This window comes from Pomacea canaliculata, linkage group LG2, assembly GCF_003073045.1.
Source record: "Pomacea canaliculata isolate SZHN2017 linkage group LG2, ASM307304v1, whole genome shotgun sequence".
Lineage (NCBI taxonomy): Eukaryota > Metazoa > Mollusca > Gastropoda > Architaenioglossa > Ampullariidae > Pomacea > Pomacea canaliculata.
Window position 1 is genome coordinate 21,838,451 of NC_037591.1, and position 12,807 is coordinate 21,851,257.

Here is a 12,807-nt window from a genome sequence, read left to right on the forward strand (position 1 = left end):
TTTGTTTAGATCTACAATATTTTCACGCATGCGCGGACGGAAGAAGAGCAGCTGAAGGGTGTTGGTCACGAACTTGTATTACTGGACTGCTGGCAGACGATTTTTTCCAGTTAACTGCTAAAACAAGGAGACGACAAAGCTTCCGGTTTATTCACATTTTTTGTTTAGGCTCGCCGAGACTAACAGCGCATCACTTCGCAAGAGGCTATAAGCGTTGGTCTTGGCAGACGACGGCAATCCGCCTACACAGGTCCATGGTGTTGGCGAGCTCTCTTTGACCACCGACCAAAGACAATACCACAAACGCATCATATAATCATTGTTTTGATTGCTTCGTGCCCCTTGACCCTTGTCCTATTCCCAAGCGGTGGCACGGAACAGACCCCGTGTGTGCGCAGGCACGCGTCATGATTTCATGCATCTCATTTTTCTGCGACTGCTACATCACTGTCATGCAGCTGCCGACGATGCAGTCACCACCAGAGACATCATCAACATCTCAAAGACGGATGCGAACCGGGCCCAGCTGAGATGAAGACACGCTTAGAATCGAGAGCCGGGGCAAAGAATGGACGCTTGCGGAACGTCCAGAGGGCATTTGTGTGAATGCAATTTAGCGCAGTATGATGATGGCGCAGAATTTCGATAAATCCTTAAAAACCTTCAAGATTTTCCACAAAAGAAGCTACATTTTATCCTTAAAGAAACCTCGAACAATTTGAGCAATATGTATTAATAATTTATCCAGAACCATAACATAAAGAACTCTACGCAGCCATTACCATTACAAGGTATTGAATGCAATTGTCATCTTTCACAAAATCCGCTACCTCCTCTTAGTCTGTATCTTCAGAAGAACTCTTTGACCGTGATGTACATAGATAGAGAGGAACAAAAAGTATTTCATTTTTTAATTTGCCTTCCAATCGTAAAGTATTCAAGACCTCAGGGAGTAATCAACTGTAACAGAACAAAAACGATGGGCTCTGAAAATAATGGGTTCTTCGCCTGTTCTTCATGTTTTAAGTTAGGGTGTCATCCTCTCATCCATTCTTCAATTTGGACTTTCGTCGACAACAAGAAAATGACAGAGCGATGTGTGTGTGTTTTCCAGCCAACTAGGTGTTGCTGGTGCCTGCGTGACCACGAGACGGAGAACAAGAGATAATTCAAAGTAACGTATTATTTCACTTTGAAAAAGAGACATCCTCATAGAAGTTCAGCCAAGTAAGTTTCAGATTGACAATTAGTTTTAGTAAAACAGTTTCAGAATGAGGAGGGAAGCCCCAACGGATGCAATGGTGGGCGTCTGTGGTAACGCAAGGACCACTCGTGTAAACATTAACACATGAAAGCACGGTGGTGAGATCAAATTCCTGCAGACCGTCATCTCTTGAGCGATGATTTAGTGAAAACCACCAAACAGAACATTACTGACATCAGAATCTCATTATCCTTTAAACATTTTGTTTTCTGAGCTTTGTTGTTAGGAGAAAAAAGCAAGTAAATAAGAGAAGAGAAAAGAAAAAAAAAATAACGGAAGAACTAAGGAAATAAGGAAAGCAGAGACAGACGCAATGATGATTAAAAAATAATTAATAAAGTTCAGTATCCCCACTGAGCACATATGATTGGGCTCGAAAATAACGCCGTTGAGTTTTCTTTCTCAGAATTTGCGGCCATCTTACGTTCCTCACAAAATTTGCCGATGAGCGTCTGAACGTTTAAACGTACATCCGTTACGTGCACACACAACGTAGAGCGCATGCGCGAGGGTAAGCAAGCCTATGTACGCACATAAATACTTTTCCATCCACGTGCATGCAAATGCTCTACACACAGTGTTCTTATCCTCCTATTTTCCCCCAGAATATTGTTTCTTGTCAATTACTTTTTTCTTACTTTTCCTTCAGCTTCATTTACTTTCGTTTTAAAAGAATAAAGGAGACTGAAAAGGAAACTAATGGTTCAATATATGAAATGTTCCTGATGCAGTAGTGCGGAAAAATAGATGAAAGAGTGGCGTGTCTCAGGTATTTGAACAAAACGCTCACATTCACTGTGCAAACCTGTTTAGATGCATATGTACTCGCAACCTCGCATGATGTACAGCTCATCAAGAAATATAAAAAGAAGAAAGAAATAAAGAAAAGGAAATTAAAAGAAAAAATTCATTGTTTGAAGCTAAAATATAAAAACCTTCGCTTTCATAAATTTTCTTTTCCGAAGACATGTCTATGCAACAGTGTTCATGGATCAGTGAGTCGTTTCCTGAAAACGATATGAACCGTGACTATGCCAAAAAAAAAAAAACTGAGTGTCTATGGCAGGGTGGGCAAAGTAACAGACTACTACTGCAGTTTTGAACCGGTCTGTAGAGCAAACCTGTAAGTTTTTAGTTTCTAGCAAGTCGCAGCCATTGACTATGAACTGTGAGAGTTCTATGAAAGGTCTTTCTTAAAGGAACAAAGTGTCGACGTGTCAAATCTCCGATGTGCCCATAATATTGCCAAATATATTCGCAACATAATGCGAAACAAGCCATCGACTAAATTCAGCATTGAGATGTTCTGAACAGTTGCCCCCAAAACAATTGGCTCCCTATGACCTTTCCATACAACTTTTCCAACCTTGGTCAAACTTTGATGTCATTTCCAAGGTTAAGAAAGGTTTTTGTGATAATAATATCTCTAAAATATCACACAGACAGTGTAACTATGTCATTTCACTGTATCATACACTTATTGCAAGATTTTTTGGTCAGGTGGATTACCGGACAAACAGGGATGAGAAAACATTATTACACGACTTTTCCCTCGTGTTCAAATTTCTTTTTCAGCAGGATAAAAAAGATTCAATCCACTGAGTAAAACGCCGGAAAAATTAATTTTCTTTATTTAACGGTTACAGAGATATTCTGCCCTTCGATCATCCTCTCATAACATGAACACTTTTGACTTTCCTTCTACTTAATTGGTCGTTAAGGAAAGTAAATTTCCCCATTACACAGTCGATGACAGAGTTTTCCCTGAACGATCAAGCGTTTTTTCGTCTGTCTGATTTCCTTGGTTCTCATTAAGAACAGACATGATAGGAAATGGGACGCAAGAAAGCTGTATCACATGGGCAACAAATCTGTGTCTGAGGCAGACAAGGTTATCTGAACATCCACTTAACTTTACAGTTCTGGCGATTTGATGATTCAAGTGTGGGCATGGCAGTCAGCCAGGTAATGTAAGCCACAAAACTCATATGAAAGCTTGACAAGGTGAGGTTTTCACTGTCAGTGCTTAGAGGTTTCCTTCTTCTAATAGATGTCCAAAATGTTACAGAATATACAGAAAAAATGTCAGAAATAAAATGTATTCATACAGAGCTCTAAATATTATAGGCAATAGAATACAAACTAAAAGTGCTATAGGGAACACCGCTGGCTGGCTGGCTGGTTGGTTTCTGGGCTGGTTGGTTGGCTGGTAGGCTGATTGGTTGGTTGGTTGGAAAAGTTTTTACATTCTGAGGCGACTTTGAGCTATGGAGGGAGAGGAATAATAAAGTGGGTAGGAAACCAGAGTACCCGGATAAAACACCAACGGCCATTCCATCGCACAGGTGTCGCATTCTGAGAAGACCGGTCAAAGGAAATTATAGAAAAAAGGTAAAAGAAAAGTGAATTTTAAAGAGGGTTGGTTCTTTTGTTTAAAACAGAGAAAAGGCTGCATGTAGAGTTTCAGGCTATCCTCCAACACGTACAGAATTGTCAGAGCGGAGGATGTTTTTCTTGCCCAACACTCTTCTTACATACTAAGCTTCTCAATGAACATACTAAATATGGACTTACAAAAGACTTTACGCACTCTGTAGTTTTGAAGAAATATGGGATTCAATGTGAGAAAAGATTTTGAAAAAAAGGGTTCTTACCTTAATATGACTTGAAAGCGTTGCTTTGGAAGGCTGATTCAGCACAATGCACAGAGCGACAAAGGCCCAGAGTCGTTGTGGAGCGGGGGAAAGCATCCTCTCCCGTCAATCCTGAAATTTCAGATTCCTCCGTCGGACTCGCAACTTAGCCGAAAGTTTTAACACGTGACTTGACTGCTTTGACTTATTCCCTGCTTTTTTGTGTTTGTTTATTTTGTTTGTATTATTTTTTTTTTCTTCTTGGTCAGTTTTTTTTGGTCGGAGAAGATTTTTGTCCTTTTCGTTCGATGGGAGTACTTTCTTTTTAATCTTGGTCTTATTTACATCTAAAGGATTTCTCCAAACAGAATTAAAGCATCAAAAGGGTGTCTTTGCTTGAAGCTCTTACTACAGAGAACCAACTACATCAAAGTAATGCTAGAGAAAGAATGGCTTAAACTGTTTTGACTCCGTCAACGCAAGTGCCAGAGCTTTATACACACGGCGAGCTCTTGAATTGATCTCTCAAGAGTTAAAAAAAAAAACTTCTGTTAAACCTTACAATCGGATGGAATGTAAATTCCCAGAAATTAATTTAGTGGTTTTAGAAAAGAGCCACTGAGAGAGTGGCCAGCACACTTCTCTAATAAGAGCCTAACAACCGTCCTCTTGGCAAACCCAAGAGGAAGAATAATGTTGCTTTCAGGTTGGTGGAGATGGCGAAGTTTTTATACCGCCTGCTTGCACACCCTGTCTCTGTGTGCCCAGGATGTCCCTTTGTCTGCGCTTTCCCTCACACACTCCCTCGCACTGCCGCGCGCGAGCATGCGCAAATGCATTCAGAAAAATGTTCTCACTCTCTCGTTCACTCTCTCCCATGCCCTTCTCTCTCTCATATTTCACTCACCCTCCCAGCTCTTTTCCCTCCTTTTCTCTCTCCTTTCTCTCTCCTTTTCTCTCTCCTTTTCTCTCTCTCTCTTTCTCTCTCTCTTTAACTGTTTGCGCACGCACGCCTTTTCATGATCACTCAGTCCAAAGACCATTGTTTGCTGTCAATTCCCTTTCTGGACTGTCTTGAATTTTTCTGCATGCAGTATCTGCCTTTTTTTCGTCCAGTTCAATCATCATTGTCGTCATCGTCGTCGTCGTTTTCGTCGTAATAAAGCAGTAATAGTTGTTTCCACCGATGTCGCCGAAACTTTAAAGTTAAATCAAATGCGAAATATCTCATGCAATTGCTCACAGTGGTTAATAACGCAAAGTGTTGAAAGCAGAAAAAAGAATCTTTAGAAAGCTTTGATCTACACAAGAAATCCATGCTCTCTCTCTTTCCTAGCGACATTGTAAACAGCAGCAGAGAGTATTTATTATTAAAAAGAAACCATGACAGATGAATATGCACTGAAGAGAGAATGAGAAGATAGTCAACGATAGTGAAACTCTCACCCCTCCAGAACTAAACAAACAAGCGGACAGATGCACAAACCAACTGAAACGCTGTCGACCAGCGTACAAACCAAAGGAGACAGAGAAGAAGACGAAGAAAAAAAAAATGACAAGACAGAGTTTGTTTTAAGACAGCAACAAGCGAGCGAGAAAGAAACGGAAATGAAAAAAGATTTAGTTTGAGAAGCCAGCAGGTTCACAAGGCGCATTTAACCCAGAACATCCAATAATGAAGGTCCAATCAAAGCAATTAACAGTCGCGCGCCCCTCGACGTCACGCCAGGCCGGGGTCAGGTCCCCGCTGCAGGCAGTACAGGCGCTGAAAGTGGCTTTGCCATAATACTGCCTAATGCTACACCTCCCACCCCACACCCTGTCCTCACCCCCTCCGGTCTCTGGCTGTGGGCTTGTGAGCTGGTAACTCGGGTTAAGTGCAGGGAGGGATGGGATAGGGTGATGGGGGGATAGCGGGTGGTTGCGAAAAGATGGCAACTGTCCTTCGCTGACGTCAGAAAGCCAAGAAGAGCATTGGCAGAAGGGGCACCGGAAGTCAGAGAAAAAGTACAGACCATTAACCAGCTTCTGACATTATGTATACAACAAGAACAACACCCAGAGAATCTGCGTCCACGGGGGTCTGTCTTTCTTCCACATTGCACACAATTATTTCCAAATCATCAAGCAGAGGGACTCAGCTGTCTTAAGTAATCAGCGCTATTCCTGATCATGTGCTGGCCTGTGAGTTCTCACTCTTGAGAACTCCTTCAAGAGAAACGAATGTCCATATCTAATAATGAATAAAAACAAGACTTGTTTATTGAAATTAAAGTTTTCTTCTCAATGTTTATGGAAAATAAAATAAAACTAAAACGAAAAATGTTTTCTCTAAGTTCCCACAAAGTTGGACGGAAAATAACTCCAAGCTAAAGAAATGTGGAGTGGTGGTGGTTTGTTTACCTCGCTTTCAATTTGCAGTATTGTATTATTTTTATATTTTAAATAATCTAACAATATAATTACATTTCTCTATTTTATTGCACGCAAGAGGGGAGGGGTGACATCACGCTGATAAATTTGCATTGAACCATTCTGCGTCGACACAAGCTGCCGACAATTGAAATGTGCAAAAAAGCTAATAGTCATTTAAGTGCTCATGGGGATTCTGACATCCACAACAAACATTAAAACGCTGTATAAGCTCCCACCATCATCCTCATCCTCATCCTCATCATCGTCATCATTTATTTTTCATCCAGACGACAAAGTACATTCTTACACTAATTTCATTTCCTGAACTTTGAAAAGATCTTCGTCTTCTAAAGGAAATGTCCTTCCTGTTCTAGACGAGAATTATTTAATTCCTCCTTCTCCAGATTTTTTTCCTTCTCTCTCATCTGTTTAATGATCTTTCATTGACGACAGCATTTTGACCAAAGGCAGATTTTACAACGAATGAGACAATAGGCATTTAAGAGCGGTTTTGTTGTATTTATGGTTAATCTGTTAGATGTTTTCTGTTTTCGCTCGAATTGGACAAGGTATTTCCTCGTCAAGAGAATAGATTGTTTGCTGAGCACTGCCAGAACTGTGAATGCGGTGCTTTTTATTTTGTTAAGTATGTCACAATCTCTTTTCTGGTTTACAGAGATGTCATTCAGTCGGTCCGTCTCTGATTTAATTGGTACATACCTATGTCTGTCCTATTATCTGTATGTTTTTTGGCTCTCCAGCTCTCTTGGCCTCTCTCAGAGACCAATCAAGGTCACTCCCCAACTCATTATCCTCCCCACGCACGCGACTTATTTGAACCGCCACGCACCCTGTGAATGCTTATACGAGGTCGAACCTCAGAAAATTACGAGGTAACCCCAAAACGGGGGAACAAATCACAGGTCCAGTCCCTGGTCTGAACCCATTAATCTCGGGAGGAGAGCGGATGTTGCAGTGTTGTACAGATCACATTTAACGACCCACGTATTGGAGACGGCGGAGAAGAAGAGATAAGAGTTCATTCATTGTCGATTTGAAGGGAAGAGAAAACAGGACGGTAAAAACACTTGAAGACGTGATTTGGAGAAAGGTCCAACCCACGCAACCGTTTGATTTGTAGAATCTTCTGGGAGCGTTAGACCTATAAAGATATGTCTGGTTTCCAGTAAAGTGAAGATTTGGGTCCCAGAAGATTTCTCACTCTCTCTCTATCTCTCTCTCTCTCACACACTTGCGCACACCAAGAAGTTTGAAAGCACGGTCTTGAAGTTACTGAAGATAAAGACAATATTGATGCTACTTCTGCGATCTTTAAAAAAATAGCTTGACATTTTGATAGTTTTGAGATATATATATAATATGGAGAGAGCAGAACAGCGTTTGGAAGACACCCTAAAGAACACTCCTGTCAGATGGTGAAAGTTCTACTATCGGACAGAAGAAGCATCAACACAATAAAGAGCGAAAAAAAAAACCTCAGGAATTTCCCTGGGGACTTTTTGTGAAAGGTCATGTCACCATTTCATTGTCCTTTTGTTTCAACTCTTTTTATTCTCGACGAATTTGTTTCTTGCTTCCAGTTCTAGAATCCCTCCATTGAGCACGAAAATAACTCGAGAACAGCTATATAATTATCACGACAATATCTTGAAATTCTTTCAAAATATAGACTGGCTTTTGGACGACTAGAAACTAAATCTCTTAATTTTATTTCTGTGAGGTGTCATACCACAAGTAGACTGGTTGCTAGTCATAATCATTGCGACCTTCTCCTGAGCATCAATCATATGCTGCAAGGAAAACAAAAATCCCTCCCCAACATCTCAACTCACAGTCTTGTATATTCAACAGCCATGAGCCTCGATCTGAATGGCTTACCAAGGTCTCGTGATGGATCGGTCCCTTCCAGTCTGAGCACCAGCACTTTTTTCTGTATTCCCACGCTGCGGTCAGCATCAAAAAGACTAAGCCAGAGGAAAGCCAACACGGAAACTACAGAACAAGGCGGTTGGGAATTTCTTCGAAATCGTAGAATGTGCTATCAAAGAGAGACAATATTCTGCGTTTTTGCCTTGCAGATTGCCCCTGGATTGATTGAAAGCTGAGACGCTCTCCACGCATTTTTTCTTTCTTTTTAACTTTATTTTACAAGTGTTCAACGAAGGAACTATAGGAAAAATGGACAAGTAACGAAATCTGATTGACAGAGATGTAAGACCCGGCTTTGTCTTCTTCGGGTGAAACCTTGGGTACTTCTGTTCGTAAGCTATTAAATGTTCTAAAAATACAACGGCCTGGAGGTACAATGAAAAGAGATGTACTTAAAAAAGAAGAGGTCCCAGAAGTTCTCTTCAGTTGCCTCGGGCCAAGCTAAAATGAAGGGAATATTTTGATAATAATTATCATTGAACCATACGAGTGTTAAGATTATTGTTTTAAATTATTCACTATTTTTGTCTGTAGACACGCTCGTGCTTCTGTCAATGAATCATTTGTCTTCCCGTCCTTCCATCCGTCTGTCCGTCAGTCCGTCCGTCCTTACAGACATACATAAAGCCACGTAGCGTGCACCCAGTGGTATTGTCCGTATATGAGATTTTTACGTGGGTTGCTGTACGACAAATCTTGACCTCCATCCTAATCATGACGTCACTACGTGATGTTCCCGACGCCATTTTTAGAAGCCGTTCTCTAGAAATAGACTGGACGGTGGTCTCGCTAGGTTGGCTCCATTTTCTTCAGCTAAATAGATCATCTCTTCGTTTAAAAACTTCATAAATAATTACTGGCGATGGCTGGTGCTGGTTTAGCAATTTAAAATGGGATATTTCTAGTGTGAGCTCATAAGGCTAAAGTAAAGTTAATAAGGACACAGGCGAAAACATGTCACAGACCCGCTGATGCAGGTCACGGCCTCGCATTTGGCTCGTCTTGTTGAACAAGTTTTCGGAGCTGCCGTGACATCTCAGTCTGCACACGTGACAAATAAACATGAAGACTGGCAAAAGATGGACAGATATACGCAGATAAAAAAATAAAAAAAGACAAAAACAAAGAAACGGAAAAAACGAGATTTGAAAAAAAACCCAGAAAGAAAGTGAAAACACGGGGAAGGGCAGAAAACAAGAAAATACTGTTCACTTCGTCGTCAGTCAACATTAGCTTCACTCTGTACACAATGAACTTGCTTTTCTCTCTTGTTTGTTTTTTCTTAAACTGTGTTTTACCGATTCTTTCGTAAAAAAAACTTGCCTTATTTACTCTTCTTCTTTTATGCTCAGTCATCTGCCTTTCCTTTGCAGGAACCTTCATTAAAATCCAACCTAATTGTAAAATGCTCTACCCTGTCAGGCCTGCAGTAAACAACTTAGCTCAGCTACTAGTCAGACACCACATTATACACACCACCGCCTTCCATCACGTATACGACGGCCTCACAGCCATGCTCAAATTTTGCTGACTTTATCGCTAATGACATGAATTCTTCTCCCTTCCTCACTTTTTCATTTGTCCCCATTATTCCTACTTCATGGGAGTCAGACAGACCGGAAGAAGCTGGCCATGTGACCCGGCACTTTGTCGAAGATCGTCCTTTGAGTACGCTGCGGTGGCGCGGGGAAGAACTGACTTGAAGAAGTGGATTGGTCGTCCTGCTGACTATCGTCAAAAACAGAATTGAGTGGAGGGCGTTGTCAGCTGCCATGTCTATCCATGTGTCCCCCTCCCCCAACTCAAGCGACTGATACAAGTCAGGGGACGAATGATGGACTCGCACATCCTTCCTCATTGCCTGTCCTTCTCTCATTCTTTTCTTTCCTTCCTCATCAGTTTCCTTGACAGCTTGTCAGTCTGGGTTCATGCCTCCTTTTCCTCTCTGTCTAAAGCCACAGCCAGCAGACATGTTCGCACTAAACGCATCGCTGCATTCTGATCGCAATGGCATTCATGTTTGCACTTTGTGACCGACGAATATTTACTGGTATGCATATCCAGTAGGTGGAAAGATTTGTATAAAGAATTACTTTCATTCAGATCCTGAGTTCGACTGTATGGTGCAGTGTTTAAGATGTCTGCAACCTGAGTGAACCTTCGTAAACATCTCAAATCGTTTCTTCTCGGACGTCCATCTGGCACCGAGGAATAATCATCAACTCCGCTTCGCAAAATATTCTTACCCCCTGCTCCAACCTCGGGTGCCGACTAATCTTGTGTATCTTCCCCTTTTCGCGGTTATTGTCGTGACATGGGTGAGAGGGTGTGCTGTTCCCCCGGGGACACGACGCGCTAGGCTACAAATGAATGAAAGGGGACACAACTCGCGCGTCAGCCAGAACTCTTCTCTTAGGAACCGTTGGTGTGAAGACGGCGAGTAGGAGCCTGGGGACTCCGTTTCTGTGGCGAGTGCTGATGTTTGGCGACACGGGCGACAGGGGCTGTAACCAGCTGTACTGCGGTGACGCCATCATCTGCCTGGTCGCCCTGATGTGATTTGGGCTGGAAAAACCCCCGGCAAATCCCAGGCGAATATTTGCCAGCCTTAAAACCTGTCATGCGCAGATTTCGGGGCTACCGCAAAGCACTGGGCCTCCATCACGTCGCCGGAAGCTGGAAATGCAAGCATCCACTCTTAGCCAGAAGCGGTGGAGGTTTGGGAGTCTCCGCCAGGCGACGCTGTAACAGACTTCCTAGAGGGAGTTAACGCTTTTGTTACCATCAGGCTGTGGGTCTCGTCTCTCCTTCAACATTTTCTTTCACTCTTTTCCATCCTCTCACCCCGCTCTCTCCCCCATCTATCTCACTCTCTTCCTGCATGTGCTTGCATGTATGTCTACGTGTGTGTGCGCACTGATGCATGTGTGTTTGCGTGCTTGTGATGAGTGTATTCTGTCGTGCTTTTGTGCGTGCGTGAGTGTGTGTGTGTGCTTGCGGAAGTATGCGTGCGCATGTTGATAAATGCTGCACTCTATCGACAATGTTGCTGCAAGCGGAGGGCGGAAGCAAGGCGCGGCAGAAAAGTCCGACAGAGGTCCATGCCCATAGTTCACCACCGAGCAACCCGTCCTTGCCACTATGGTAAATTCTAGAAGAAAACTCTTTTCATAAATATGATGGAATTTTAGTGTGAAGGAGATGGGGGTGGCGAGCTCACACCAATTGCCGTCTGTCTGCTGGGATCCTCTCTCTCTCTCAACAGACTTTTTCAAAGCCGTGCCCGTTGCCACCCTCTGGAAATTAAATGCCTTTCGTTCTCTTCTGTCTTTTCCTCTAGGGAGAAAGAAGACGAGAGTCACGTTAAGTCTGTTACCTCAACGTCTTCAGATTTGGAAGAGATGGTCACGACGAGTCAAAACTAGAAGTGACATGACAGTTAGGACTAGGCTGCTAGACGTTAGGCGTGACAACAGAAACTAGAACTACCTTGCTAAAAGTGAAAGACGTTTAAAGGAAGACTAACTAGGACTATGTGTTAAAAGAAATTGGCGTGACCACAAACCTAGGACGAAGTTAGTGAAAGTGGTGTGACCACAAAGCAAGCAAGAAGTTACTGACGGAGACTGGCGTGATGATGAAATAGAAATAGGTTGATAAAATACTGGCCTTGCTATTAAGCTAGGAGTAGATTGTTAACATATATTGACATGACCACGAGGCTAGGACGAGGTTGTTAAAAGATATTGGCCTGACCGCAAAGTAGGTCTATGCTCAGTCACGGCAGTTCTGAAGACATGAGGCATTTTATGTCTCTCAGCTCATTTTCCGTTCACACTGAGGAAGCCCAGGCGAAAATATATTTTTTAAATGTTGCTTGCCTTTAAAATATTCCTTCTTTACTACATGAACTTTATAAGTGGATACATATTGCAGATTGGCCATTTTGCCAAGACAGTTTCATATTCGAAAATATAAGACTAAGTCCCTTTAAGTAAAGTTGCACTTTCTATTTATTATTTTATTTTTTTTTTTTTTACTGAAAATTGAGGGATTTTTCCTTTTCTCCTCTTTACCGTTTGATATTCCCCGCAGCAAAGCGTCGACTAGCGTCGGGGCCTGTAAAATTCCTTTCTTGAATTTCATTTATGGAACAGCCACTATTTGTCTATGCTCTGTCGGTATTTATCAATAGAATGCTTTGATCCCACCGCCTCGGCTGCTATACATCTGCTCACCGTTTGTGTTCAGCATCAGCGGCTGTTTCCAGAGAACGCTGCAGGGCAAGGCGTCCAGCCCAGGATACGGTCCCGTTGTTCCGACAGTCATCGTTCGTGTGCTCGCACCTTGAATGCTAATGAAGTCTTTCATGCTTTATCTTGTCGCCTTCTTTTAAGTCTGGGTCGTTTTGAAAACTAGCAGTTCTTACTAGATTACTAGAACATGGCGCCGGGTTTCATACACGTCACGTGACTTCTTCGCCTTACCAACAATGGCTAACCTTTCACCCACTATTCCCCCCACATTCCCTTCCGTCGCTTCCAA